The sequence below is a fragment of the Nelumbo nucifera genome, chromosome 8, assembly GCF_055504915.1.
Source record: "Nelumbo nucifera cultivar China Antique chromosome 8, China Antique-T2T, whole genome shotgun sequence".
Lineage (NCBI taxonomy): Eukaryota > Viridiplantae > Streptophyta > Magnoliopsida > Proteales > Nelumbonaceae > Nelumbo > Nelumbo nucifera.
In genome coordinates this window covers 55977483-55990272 of record NC_142656.1, presented here as the reverse complement: position 1 = coordinate 55990272, position 12790 = coordinate 55977483, and the positions used below count along the sequence as shown (strand labels likewise).

At 39.8% G+C, this 12790-nt stretch overlaps 1 pseudogene; it reads left to right on the top strand.

The window, feature by feature from the left end:
* Positions 1-11034: 11034 nt before the first annotated feature.
* LOC104589219 (putative inactive receptor-like protein kinase At3g56050 pseudogene) lies at positions 11035-12106 on the top strand (annotated as a pseudogene).
* The last annotated feature ends 684 nt before the right edge of the window (positions 12107-12790 follow it).

Below are 12790 nucleotides of genomic sequence, written 5' to 3'. Positions count from 1 at the left end.
AAGGATTATGTTAAAAAGGCTCCCTAGGGCTTGCTAAGGAGAGGGGAGCATGGTAATACAATAGGATGGGAACCAATTGGGTTTAGCAGATAGAAGGCACCCTCCTGTTCTTAGTTCTTTACAAAAACACCCCCTCTCTCAGCTGGTCTTCACACCTGTTGGTTCTCGGTCATTTGTGTGGTCATAAACAATTTTAAGACCTTCTATCGAGTAGAACGATTCTGCTCTTCATACATAGTCTTCAGACTATCCAATATATCCTTGGAGACTTCGATCTTATCGAATTGTCGCTGTATTGGATTGTCTAAAGAGGCTATAATATAACATCGGGCAAGAGAATTTTTCTCTTCCCATTCTTGATACTCTCTCCTTCTATCCTTAGAAGCCCTGTCACCCGGACGATCCGAAGCAAGGTTCTTAGCAATTTTGTCCAATTTCTCAGACGTCAGAACTAGCATAAGGTTTTGGAACTAGTTAGCATAATTAGGGCCCTTGAGTTTGTTATAATCCAACAACTTGGCGAAGTTTCCATTTGCCATTTTTGGTGAAGACAAAGCAGATTTATATGTCCACAACCTAATTAATTCATGTCATCACATAGAAAGGGCTTTTAATCTATGTTCCATTTCCATTTTGGGCATCTCTGAGATTTCCTCCAATCTTAGTGATGGAGATAGTTGTCTCTAGAAATGTGGGAAACCACATGGGGTGCATGGAGCCAACTATTTCAGCTGCAAAACACTACCACTTTCTGTGAAGGATCTCATCCACTCCTCATATGAGCTTTCCCTTTGGCCTCTATCAGACAAGGTTCATAGCCATTTTTGTTAGACAGTTTTGTATGCCCTTAGCTTCAATCAGAATGATGTACTTTATGAGTTTATTGTAAATGAATAAAGATACATATTTGATTCATGTTCCCTTGGTATGTTTCTGTGTAATACCCTTAAACTGGACACTTAATGAGACTTGTGTTAGTTTAGAATGTTCACAGCCAGTGGGTCGGTCTGGGGAGACCTATCCTGACAAGGCTGACACTGTGGTGCCACCAAGTCAGTTGGGGTGGCCTGTCTTAGCTGCCAGGGTGAGACCCTAGGCACTACAGTGTAGGATTAATTGAATCTTTGAACTGGACCAGATTTCCAGTATTGCCCTGGACCTTGGAGATTGATGGGCAAAACTGGAAAGTTACACCCGACCCCTAGACTCGATTATGATACTGCACTAGGTGTCGGATTGGGCTATCTTTGATGTACCAATCAGTGAGATCCTTAGCGGGGGTCAAAACCTGGGTATGTTGGGACAGTCCGAGAATTCATCTGAGTGGGTGATCATAGTGACAGGATCAGCCCCTTTGTCAGACAAAGGTAATGATCAGGGATGCACTCTCACTGATGGAAACCAAGACTGCCGGCAACCGATTTCAACCGTTGAGATTTGTTTTGCAAAATACATTTTATATAAGATATAAAAGTATATATATTATGGTTTCTAAAATGTTTGCAAGAAGGTTTTAATTCCCGGGATCCATATAAGTGGAGAGTGCAACACTGTTCCTTGTAGCCGAGGGAGAGGTCCTCTCTTGTCGGGTAGTGTATGATCATTATGGGCTGAGAGGTTAAGTGTAAGACCATTGAGGATAACACCTGATGGGATAATCTTGCATCTGCCCACAGTCCCTAGGTGTTACAAGGTAGCTTGGCCCAGGGACCACTTAGTGTAAGTGTTGGGCCCATAGAGCCCATTTGATGGGTTTCAGGGGGTACACTGTCTTCAGCAGTGCATTCGGCCAGGCCTTGTAACAAAGGCTGGGCTGAACCCATGTGGCTGATGTGTAGATCAATGTTTGGGTCCCACGCCATACAAGGAAGCCTAACTGGGCAGCAATTTGGAAGGCTTTTTGAGTACATATCCTTAAATGGGCCTTAAGCCCATTTCGAACTAGGTTGATTTGATCAATCATTTAAAGGGGGCGAATTCTGAAGTGGGTCAACTAAAAGGATTGGGCTTAGACCCTATCCACTCAGAGAGTCCAAGATCTAAATGAGATTTAGATCTAGAAACCTCCTAATTAGATTAGGAGATAGCTGATCTGATCTACAGATAAGATAAGGATTATCCCTTATCACTAAGGGACTTCTAACCCAAATATGATTTGGATTAGCAACTCCTAATCTGATTAGGAGCTGATCCCTTTGAGATTATAAAAGGGGAAGGGGGCGGCAGCCTTTTACATGATCAATAGCACTCTACTCTTTGAAGAAAGAGAGATTGAGAGATTTCCTACATACTGCGAATTCTCTTCTGCCACCACCTTCCTGCCATTGCCATTCCTTCAGTTCGATCTCCAGTTCTTGGGAGCAATCAAGATTTGATCTTGACCTCAATCTTTTGGGAAAAGATTGGTTGGAGCTGTACTCACAAGCCGTCCAGTTGATTCTTGCGAAGGGTCAAGTTCTTTTGAAGAACATTGTTGATTCTACTCCATCCTTCACTGCGCCATCTTCAGTGGGAGCAGATTTTGGATCCTTCCTTGGGCGTGAACACCTCCATTGGGAGATAGTATTTCTCCGTACCAGGTATAATCCTCTCCCACTCCTTTTGGTTCAGATCTGGTTCAGTTTATGGTTCAAGATTGATCCTTGAAAATATGATTTTCTAAATAGGGAATACGATTCCCAGTTGAAGGGAGAGATAAATTTTTAAAATTCGCCCCTTATTCCACAATCTTTGGGCGTCCATAGGATGGATCTCTCATCCCATCAATTTTATGTTAAACCTTTTTGTCCAATAAGTGCTTACCCTTCATGTTCGTGAACGCCAAGGTACCGTGAGAGAGTCTTCTATTTTAGGATAGGCCCCTCCCACATCGGTCTATTATGCCCCTATCATCTTATGAAGAAATCCAGCCAACTGCATTAGTAGATGGATGGCCCAATTTTATGGTGCATCTCCACCCACCAATACAACCAACCTTCATACTAATGATGGAAGCCTTTAGAGAATTCATCTTATGAAATTCCCTATCACATGCACTTATATTTACTGGAGGGAACAAAAAGGATAACCCCCTAGATCTGATTTAGGTCAAACCAAAGTGTTTCCCACTGAATTTCTCAAAGTCAAATTCAAAGTGGGCCCAAAACAACTAGGTTTTCGGAGTGTTCCTCTTGGGGAGAAACTGAAGTGGGCCCCACTAAGAAGGAAGATCATCCAATGATTTTTAAGAACACCATGGCAATGATATACATTCAGCCATGGTGTTTGAAAGAGCCACTATAAAATTTGACATGGGCCAAGTGCTTATGGCCTATGTACGTAGCACATCACATCACATACATAACATGCATGAGCATCCACAATTGATCTAATCAATTTAATAACTGTAAAACCCATAATTAAAATTTAAAACTTTTTCATCCCATTTAAAGTCCATAATATTATCAAATAATATTATCTAGGTATATGGGCTGAACTGCAAAGAGCAATTCGGCCCACGTAGCATTCATGCTGAATTAGGCCAAAGTAGTTTTTACAAATTAAAACTGGGTTTTACAGAGGTGGGCCGAATTGCATCTTGCAATTAGCCATCAAATCCTCGGCCCATGAAGAAAATTTTAGGGCTGAGAACATCCCCCATTGATCCACAGATTCGGTCAAACCAGTTTGGTCAAATCTGGTTCGAATGGGTCTTGGGTTTGGTGTTTAATTCAAGATTCAATTCAAGAAGATGATATGAAAATTAGATATGGCTGATAAATGACAATTAAAATCAGCTTCTTCTCCTTCACGGGAACCAGCTTCTTCTTCCAACAAAACAAAATAGAAAAAAGCCTATTTTTTCTATTAATTTACATTAGAATCGAATCCTATACATTACGTCTAAAACATAAAAAAAAATTATTTACAGAACAAGAGTGAATAGAATACAGCAGTTGCGTAGATTCATTGTGCCAATAAAAGATTTTGATCTACACCATACGAACAGCCCAAAATCCAAGAAATACAAATAGAACAATTCTAAATATATATCAGATTAATAAAGATTTAATTTTCAGATCATTCGCCCAAAAGTGGATACCAATTTCCCAGCAAAAAATGCTAATTGCGCAAATCGGGTAAAACGCCTTCGACCCATTTCCGTAGATCCAGATCTGATTTAATTTGGTTCAAGACTTGAACCTGGCTCTGATACCACTAAAGGGATGGGAGATCCATCATATGGATGGCCAAACCCTATAGGAAGGTTGGGCAAAATTTCAAAATTTCTTTCTCTCCTATCCGGGAATCGTATTCCCTGATTTAGAAAACCGCATTTTCAAGGTTCATTCTTGAATCCAAAATTGGAACAGATCTGAAACCAATAGGAAGTGAGGGATATACCTGATACAAAGTAACAGTAACTCCCAACATAGGTGTTTACGCCCAAAGAAAAGACCAAAACCAGCTTCCACTAAAGATGGCACAATGTGTAGTGAAGTAGGATCAGTAGGATAGTTCTTCAGCAAGAACCTGAATTCTTCAGCAAGAATCAAGCAAGGGCTAGTGAGCACAACTTCCGATTGCTTCTTATACCAAGAATCAATATCAATAACTCTTCTTGATCAGATCGAAAAGTGGAGATCGAACTAGGTAGGGGCGGCAATAACTGGGGAAGAATTCTGCAGTTTGCTGTTGTGTAAATCTAAGGAATTTGCCCCTATTTATAGCCTTCTTTGGATCAGCCTCCTGATCTAACTAGGAGAGAGTTTCCTAATCCAAATCTTATATTTGGATCTGGACTCTTAAATGGATAAGACTTATCTTATCCTTCGGCTAATCCTAATCAATTTAAAACTGAATTTGCCCTCTTTTAATTAACTAACTTTAGCCCAGTTCGAATTGGGCCTTAGGCCCATTAAACTTATGTGCTCAATTACTCCTTAACCTGTTGCCCAGTTAGCTCTCTTTGTATGGCATAGGATCCTAACATTGATCTACACATCAGCCACATGAGTTCAGCCCAACCTTAGCCGAATTCACTATATATCACATTGAACCTTGAGTCCATCACCATGGGCTCTTAATGGGCCCAACATTTACACTAAATGGTTCTTGCATCCAGCCACCTTATGAAAACCCAAGAACTGTGGGCAAATGCAAGATTAGACTATCTGGTATTACCCTCAATGGTCTTACACTTAACCTCTCAGCCCATAATGATCAAACACTGCCCAACAAGAGAGGACCTCTCCCTCGGCTGAAACGTGCAATGCTGCACTCTCTACTCACATTAATCCTAAGAATTAAAACCTTTTGCAAACATTTTGAAACTATAATATATAAGTATTATCTTTATATAAATATGTTTTGCAAAACCAAATTTCAAACATATTTGAAATCTACTGCTGGCAGTTTAGGTTTCCATTAGAGAGAGTGCATTCCCCGATCATTCACTTTGTCTGACAAAAGGGCTGGTCCTGTCACTATGATCACCCACTTAGGTGAATTCTCAGAATGTCCCAACATACCCAGGTTTTAACCCCCTCTAAGGATGTCATTGATTGGCATATCAAAGACAACTCAGTCTAATACCTTGTGCAATACCATAATCAAGTGTAGGGGTCAAGTGTAACATTCCAGTTTTGCCATCTATCTTCAAGGTCCAAGGCAATAATGGAAATTTGGTTTGGTTCAAGGTTTCAAGGAAACCCACACTACATGTACCTCAGGTCTCACCCTGGCATTTGAGACAAGCCACCCCAACCAATTTGGCGGCACATCAGTGCCATCCTTGGTAGGATAAATCTCCCTTGATCTATGCAACGGTTGTGAAGATTCTAAACTAACACGAGTCTCATAAGTTTCCAGTTTAAGGGTACTACACAGAAACACACCACAATGACATGAATCAATTATGTACTTTATTCATTTACAATAAATGTCAAAAGATACATCAATCTGATTGGAGCTAAGGGCATAACTGTCTAACATTTTTCAGGTAATTCTCTAATAATTGGCCATTATAAAACATTGTTCTTATGCAGTCAGCTACCACATGCCTTATACAGACCAAAAGGAAATAAAGAAATCTAGCCTCAATGTCCTGTAATAGAGCCAATGAATCGAAGTACTCATCTGATGACATTGTTAAGCAACTTGAATTTTTTGAAATAGAAGAAGGAGATTCAGGATCAACAAGATCTTGCAATTTTCTGAACTGGACCATATCCAGTCAGTCCACCACTCCCAAGACCCAGATGGCTGGGACCATCATGGCCTATTTAGATGGTCATAACATCCATTCCATCAATTGTGATCATAAGCTTAAATTTTTTATAGCCCATGTTAAATTTTTTATAGCCAGCTTCTAGTAAGATTGTGATTTGTATGAAATCATTAATTCCATGATTTAAAATCTAGATATCAATATTTAACCTGTTCAGGTCTGGTACAAGAACCACTCTAGTCGAGTTTCCAAATAATACGAAAATAATAAACTTGGTATTATAGTGTGACTAGAATGATATGAACTAGATTTATTCTTGTCTCTCTCTCAAATAATGCATCTTGCTGATCAATTTATACTTGGTCGTTACTTCAAGTATTGATCATTTGGTTATGTAGTAAGTGAAGTCCATATGCTTTTGTACTTTAGTTGATTTGAGATTTGTGGTGGGATCATGTAATTAAAGGGGCAGAGTGCTTGGACTGGGGAATATATCAGTTAAAGAAATAAAACAAGAAGTAGAAAAACCAAATATATGGAGAATGGTTTAATGGAATGAATGATCAATTCAAACCCTATGTATTTATAGATGAAGAAGTATAGTTTGGGTACAATAATGGTTGGATAGAGTTAGATAACATTGAACTCTATCAAATAGAGTTTATAATAGATTTAAACTCTATCTAATAGGGTCTATTTAGTTAGTCGAGTTCTATCTCAAACTGGATAGAGTTACATCTATAGAAGGAGATCTATCTAATGACATGGCAGCTCCTGATGATGTGGTAGTAGGGTTATCCTCAATACACTCCCTCAAGCGAATGGGCATTGGAAGCACATGCAGCTTGTCCATAATAGATAAAAAATGAGGAGAAGCCAATGGTTTTGTGAAAATGTTAGTGAGCTGATGCAGGGACTAAACAAGATGGAGTTGAAGAGTCTTCTTGAGAATATGATCCCGTAGGAAGTGAAAGTCAACTTCTATATGATGAGTCCGAGCATGGAAGATCGGATGAGCTACAAGATAACAAGCTCTGGCATTATCACAATAAAGTGATGGAGCAAATGGAAGTTGAACTCCAAGATCCTGTAAAAGAGACTACAACCAAATTAATTCGGTGGCAATATTGGCAAGGGACCGAAACTCTGCTTCTGTACTGGATCTAGCAACAGTCCACTGCTTCATAGCACTCCAACTGACTAGATGAGAACCAAGATAAACACAATACCCACTAGTAGATGGCGGTCATTAGGGCATCCTGCCCAATCAACATCAAAAAAAGCCAAGAGTCTGGTAAAGGACTGAGAGGAGAAGAACAAAGTGTGATCTAGGGTACATTTAAGATACCAAAGAATACGTTTTACTGCTATCCAATGTTCATCAGTGAGATTATGTAAAAACTGATAGGCCTTGTTGACCGCAAAACTGATGTTAGGCCTAGTGAAAGTAAGATATTGCAGTTTGCCCACAAAACTCCTATATTGAGATGGGTCAGAGAGAGGAGACCCATGAATTCTAGAGAGTTTAGCACTTGCCGCCATTGGAGTAGAGAGAGGTTTAGCACCATCCAGCCCAGCATGATGAAGAAGATCAATAATGTACCGGCATTGGCAGAGGTAAAGTCCGATGTGATCCCTGTATGCTTCAATACCCAAAAAATAGTGGAGATCACCAAGATCCTTAAGTTAAAACATACAGCTCAGTTTGGCAATAAAAAAATGGATAATAGCTGAGGAACTGCTAGTAAGTATAACATTGTCCACATATAACAACAAGTAGATACGGTGAACACCATGAGAGTAAATAAAAAGAGAGGGATCACAGCTAGAGGTACGAAATCCCAGTTCAACAAGCTTAGAGCTAAGGCGTGAGAACCAAGCTCTAGGAGCCTGTTGAAGACCAATAAAGGGCTTTAGACAACTTGCACACATGATGGGGCCGATCTGCATCCTCAAAACCCTTAGGCTGCCGCATGTAAATATTTCAGTTACAAGACCATTGAGAAAAGCATTATCAAAGTCCAATTGCCGAATAACCCATTGATGAGAAATGGCAAGAGAGAGGATAGTACGAATGGTAGTGGGTTTAACAACGGGACTAAAAGTGTCAGAAAAATCCACACCCGAGATTTGTGTAAAACCCTGAGCAACAAGTCGGGCTTTATAGCGATCCACAGATCCATTGGGTTTCCATTTGACCTTGTAAACCCATTTAGAACCTACCACATTCATTGAGGAATGATACGAAACAAGATCCCAAGTCTTGTTCTGAACAAGAGCCTAAAACTCCTTGGACATCGCCTCACACCAATGACGATGTTTAGAGGCTTGGGAATAAGTGCTACGTTCAGATATAGTAGAGTGGTAGAGGGTACCGAGTAGCCAGAGAGGCTTCAGAGTGCATGGACCTGGTGACCATAGTATGAGTGTGCTGAACTGGAGCAGGGATAGGCTGTGTGGTGTCCATTAGATCCTGAACCAACCGTGTCCGAGGTCACGCGTGTGGAAGTTCATTTGAAGCAGAAGGAGGACCAGCACTTACAACATCATTATCACTAGAATTGGAACTGGGTACGTCTGTCTTGGAAGATGTCTAGGGTGATGATGAAGCTGTAGGAACAGGTTCCGATAGTTAAGACATACATAGTGGAAGTAAGTGAACACCATTAGAGATGGGTGTTGGAGCTAAAGATGCGGTGGAAAGCCAAGGAACCGATCTTCATCAAAGATGACATGGTGGCAAATACAGAGTTGTCTTGTCTTAACATCATAGCAGCAGTACCCCTTGTGAGAGGAGCTGTACCCCAAAAATATGTAGAGGGAAGACCGGAAATCCATTTTATGTTTGTTGTACAGATGAAGAAAAGGATAACATGCACAACCAAAAGTGCGAAGCAGAGAATAATCTGGTGTGTGCTGAAATAAAAGTTCATATGGTGACTTGCCTTAAAGAGTCTATGAAGGAATGCAGTTGATTAGAAAAACTGCAGTCTCAGCTGCATCAAACCAAAAATTCTGGGGGAGAGAAGCGGCGGTCAGTAAGGTGAGAGTGGACTCTATCACATGGCGATGCTTCCTTTCAACTGTGCCGTTTTGCTCATGAGTGTGCATACAGGTGAGACGGTGTCCAATGCCTTGAGAGTCAAGATATTGTGAAAGTCTCTGATATTCCCCTCCCCAATCAGATTGAATACACTTAATTTTTCTATCAAATAAGAGCTCAACATGTTGTTTAAATTTGAGAAAAATCTCAAACACATTAGATTTACAACGCATAGGGAAAATCCAAGAAAATTTAGAAAAAGCATCAACAAATAACACATAATATTTAAAACCATTATTTGACTCAACTAGAGTTCGTCCCCATACATTTGAATAAATAAGTTCTAAAGGACTACTGTACGACGATGACAAACTAGGGAGGGGAAGACGATGACTTTTTCCTAACTAACACATGACAAACTGAAATATCAAATGAACCATTATAAGGAAGACCGAACTAAGACAACACATGTTGAACTGCTTTAAATGAAGCATGCCCAAGTCGATGATGCCGAACCTGAACTAATGCTTTCTCGCCAACCAATGCAGTACTGCCGGAAGATGAAGGAATGGAGGCTGAAGTGGGAAACTGATAGAGTCCACCTTTACTGGGCCCGCGGAGTAGAACTCTCCCCATATGATCCTTCAAGAGAAAACACGAAGGATGAAATTCAAAGAAAACATTGTTATCTTTGGTAAATTTGCTGACAGAAAGTAGGTTCTTTGTAATAGAAGGAACATCATAAATATCCTTAAGATAAAATTTATTTTTATCATGAGAAATAACAGAAGAACCAATATTTTTAATTTCCAAACCTGCGCCATTACCAACTTTCACATGGTCAGACCCTCCATAGTCTGATTGAATCTGTAGATTGTCCAGAATGGATGTGATGTGGTGTGTGGCTCCAAAGTCCAAATACCAGGCCAGATCGAACTGTGATGAGGAACCAGTTTGAAAAGCAGCAGCTAAATCCGGTGTGGGATTCTGAGTAGGTTGCCGATCTAGACCAAGATAGGATATATCAAACCTGCATCTACACTTCCAAGCACCATGGCTAGGGATGTTGCACAACTGACAAATAATATTGCTACGCCCATGGCCTCTTCCAGAACCATCATTCTGGTTCCCACGACCACCTCTGCCTCTGCCGCGCTGTGAACTATTGCGCAACTACTGGGAGTGTTGTGAGTTACTTTTATTGTTTGAAGCAAAATTGGTAGAAGCTCCATCATTAGACTTAGTAAAATGATTTTCTTTGAGCCAAGACTCATGATTGAGTAATTGGCCAACAACATCAGCAATTCTCAGTCTATCAAAATCAGGTCTATTAGCAATAGCAGTAATAATGGATTCATATTCAGATCCGATTCCACTCAAAATACACATAACAAGATCTTGTTGAGAGACAGGTTCAAAATCAGTAGAAAGGTTGTCAGCAATACCTTTGGCCTTCTGTATGTATTTAGAAATAGAAAGAGTACCTTTCTTGATACATTGGAGTTGTCTCTTTAATTGTAAGACTCTGGAATGTGAAGGGGAAGAAAAGGACTCCTCCAACGCACTCCAAACTTCAGAGGATGAGGACATACCTACGACCAGAGCTTGGATACCCTTAGTAAGTGAAAAAATGATCCAATTGAGTACGAGTTGATCCAGTTGATACCAGTGATCAAATGATGGGTTGATAATCTTCCTTGACAGATCCTCAGGATCATCAATTTCTTCAAAAGGAGCAGGAGTCTTCCCTTCTACGATACCCATGAGTTTGTGAGTACGAAGAATGGGAAGAAGTTGTGCTCGCCATAGTAGGTAATTGTCGCTATTCAACTTGATATGGAGATAGTGAAAGACATTTGGAATTGAACCTGGCGTACCCGTTGCAGATGGTGGTGTCAACGATCCTAGGTTGTTGATCTCTCCTCCTGTCGAGCTATTGAAAGAAGCCATGAGAACCAGCTTTGATACCAAGTTAAAGAAATAAAACAAGAAGTAGAAAATCCAAATATATAGAGAATGGTTCGATGGAATGAATGAACCATTCGAACCCTATGTATTAATAGATGAAGAAGTATAGTTTGGGTACAATAATGGTTGGAGAGAGTCAGATAACATTGAACTCTATCAGATAGAGTTTATCATAGATTTAAACTCTATCTGATAGGGTCTATCTAGTTAGTTGAGTTCTATCTCAATCTGGATAGAGTTACATCTGTAGAAGATCTATCTGGAGATGGAGATCTATCTGATTACCTGGCAGCTCTTGATGATGTGGCAGTAGGGTTATCCTCAATAATGTCTGAGGATTTCTATGGGAATGGCATACTGCATTGAGCACATGCACCAACTGACCCCACCTATGATCTACAAGAACCTGCACTCATCCATTATATATCTGACTGAAGACTATATAGCCAAAATCTCATATTTCAGTTTTTGGAATGAGGCAACTACTTCCAAGATGGGATCCATGACCATGGAACTCCTGGATATGCGATCTGGTATAGAGAGTAACATATACAACTTCGGTGTTAAATTATTGGAGATGGTAACAGATAGACTCCCATACTCAGTGGACAATAGCCCACTTATTGACTGGGCATTTAGAGGGGAGCAGTCCCTTAAAGAAATAGTAGATCCAACTCTGAAAGGTTTCCAAGAAGAGGAACTCAAGAAACTGCTAGAGGTTATAAGATCTTGTGTTCATCTTGACCCAAAGCAGAGACCAACAATGAGAGAGGTTACTGCTCGATTGAGAGAAATTACAGCAACGGGGCCTGATGGAACAACATACACCTAAACTATCTCCTCTTTGGTGGGCATTGCTTGAGATTGCATCAACAGAAGAAAGCTAAGATATGGAAAATGAATTTATCATGAAGTATAAAGGTACTTCAGCTGTTCAATAATCACAAACCTGACTCTGACTCTAGAACATTAGGCAGTGACAAATCTGTTCAGTAACGACTTTGTTTAGCTAAGAGAAATTACAGTAATGACAAAGCTAATATATGGAAAATGCATCAACATCAGGCAATGACAAATCTAACTCTAGAACTAATAGCATTATGAAGAGAGCATTTCATGTACAAACCAAGAATTTACCAAATTGAAATTAAGATGTATTTGTGATTCAAATGTTTTGAAAGGAGAATGGGTTTTTAGATTTTAATTGTAATTGATGTTTTTTTTATTCTTTTTGTATTTCATTTCAATTTAAATGAACATAGAGAAAACAAGTAATTTGATGAAAATTAGAAAAAAAATAAAAAAAAATATAGGTTATTTGAAAAAAAATAGAAAAGTATACTTTTAGCGGCAGCTACGACTACCACTAAAAAAGTCCACGACTGCCACTGAAAAAGGACACACCAAACTTATGGTGGTAGCTGACTTGTATCGTATATATTTGTATTTGTATATGAAGTCGTGCACCAAGAACTGAAACAAGAAAGTAGTCAGAGGCCTGAGGAGTTGTTCCTCGGGTAGGCACTCTAATGCTCAAGTTTGTTAGGAACAGAAGATGGTCGGGCCAAGCA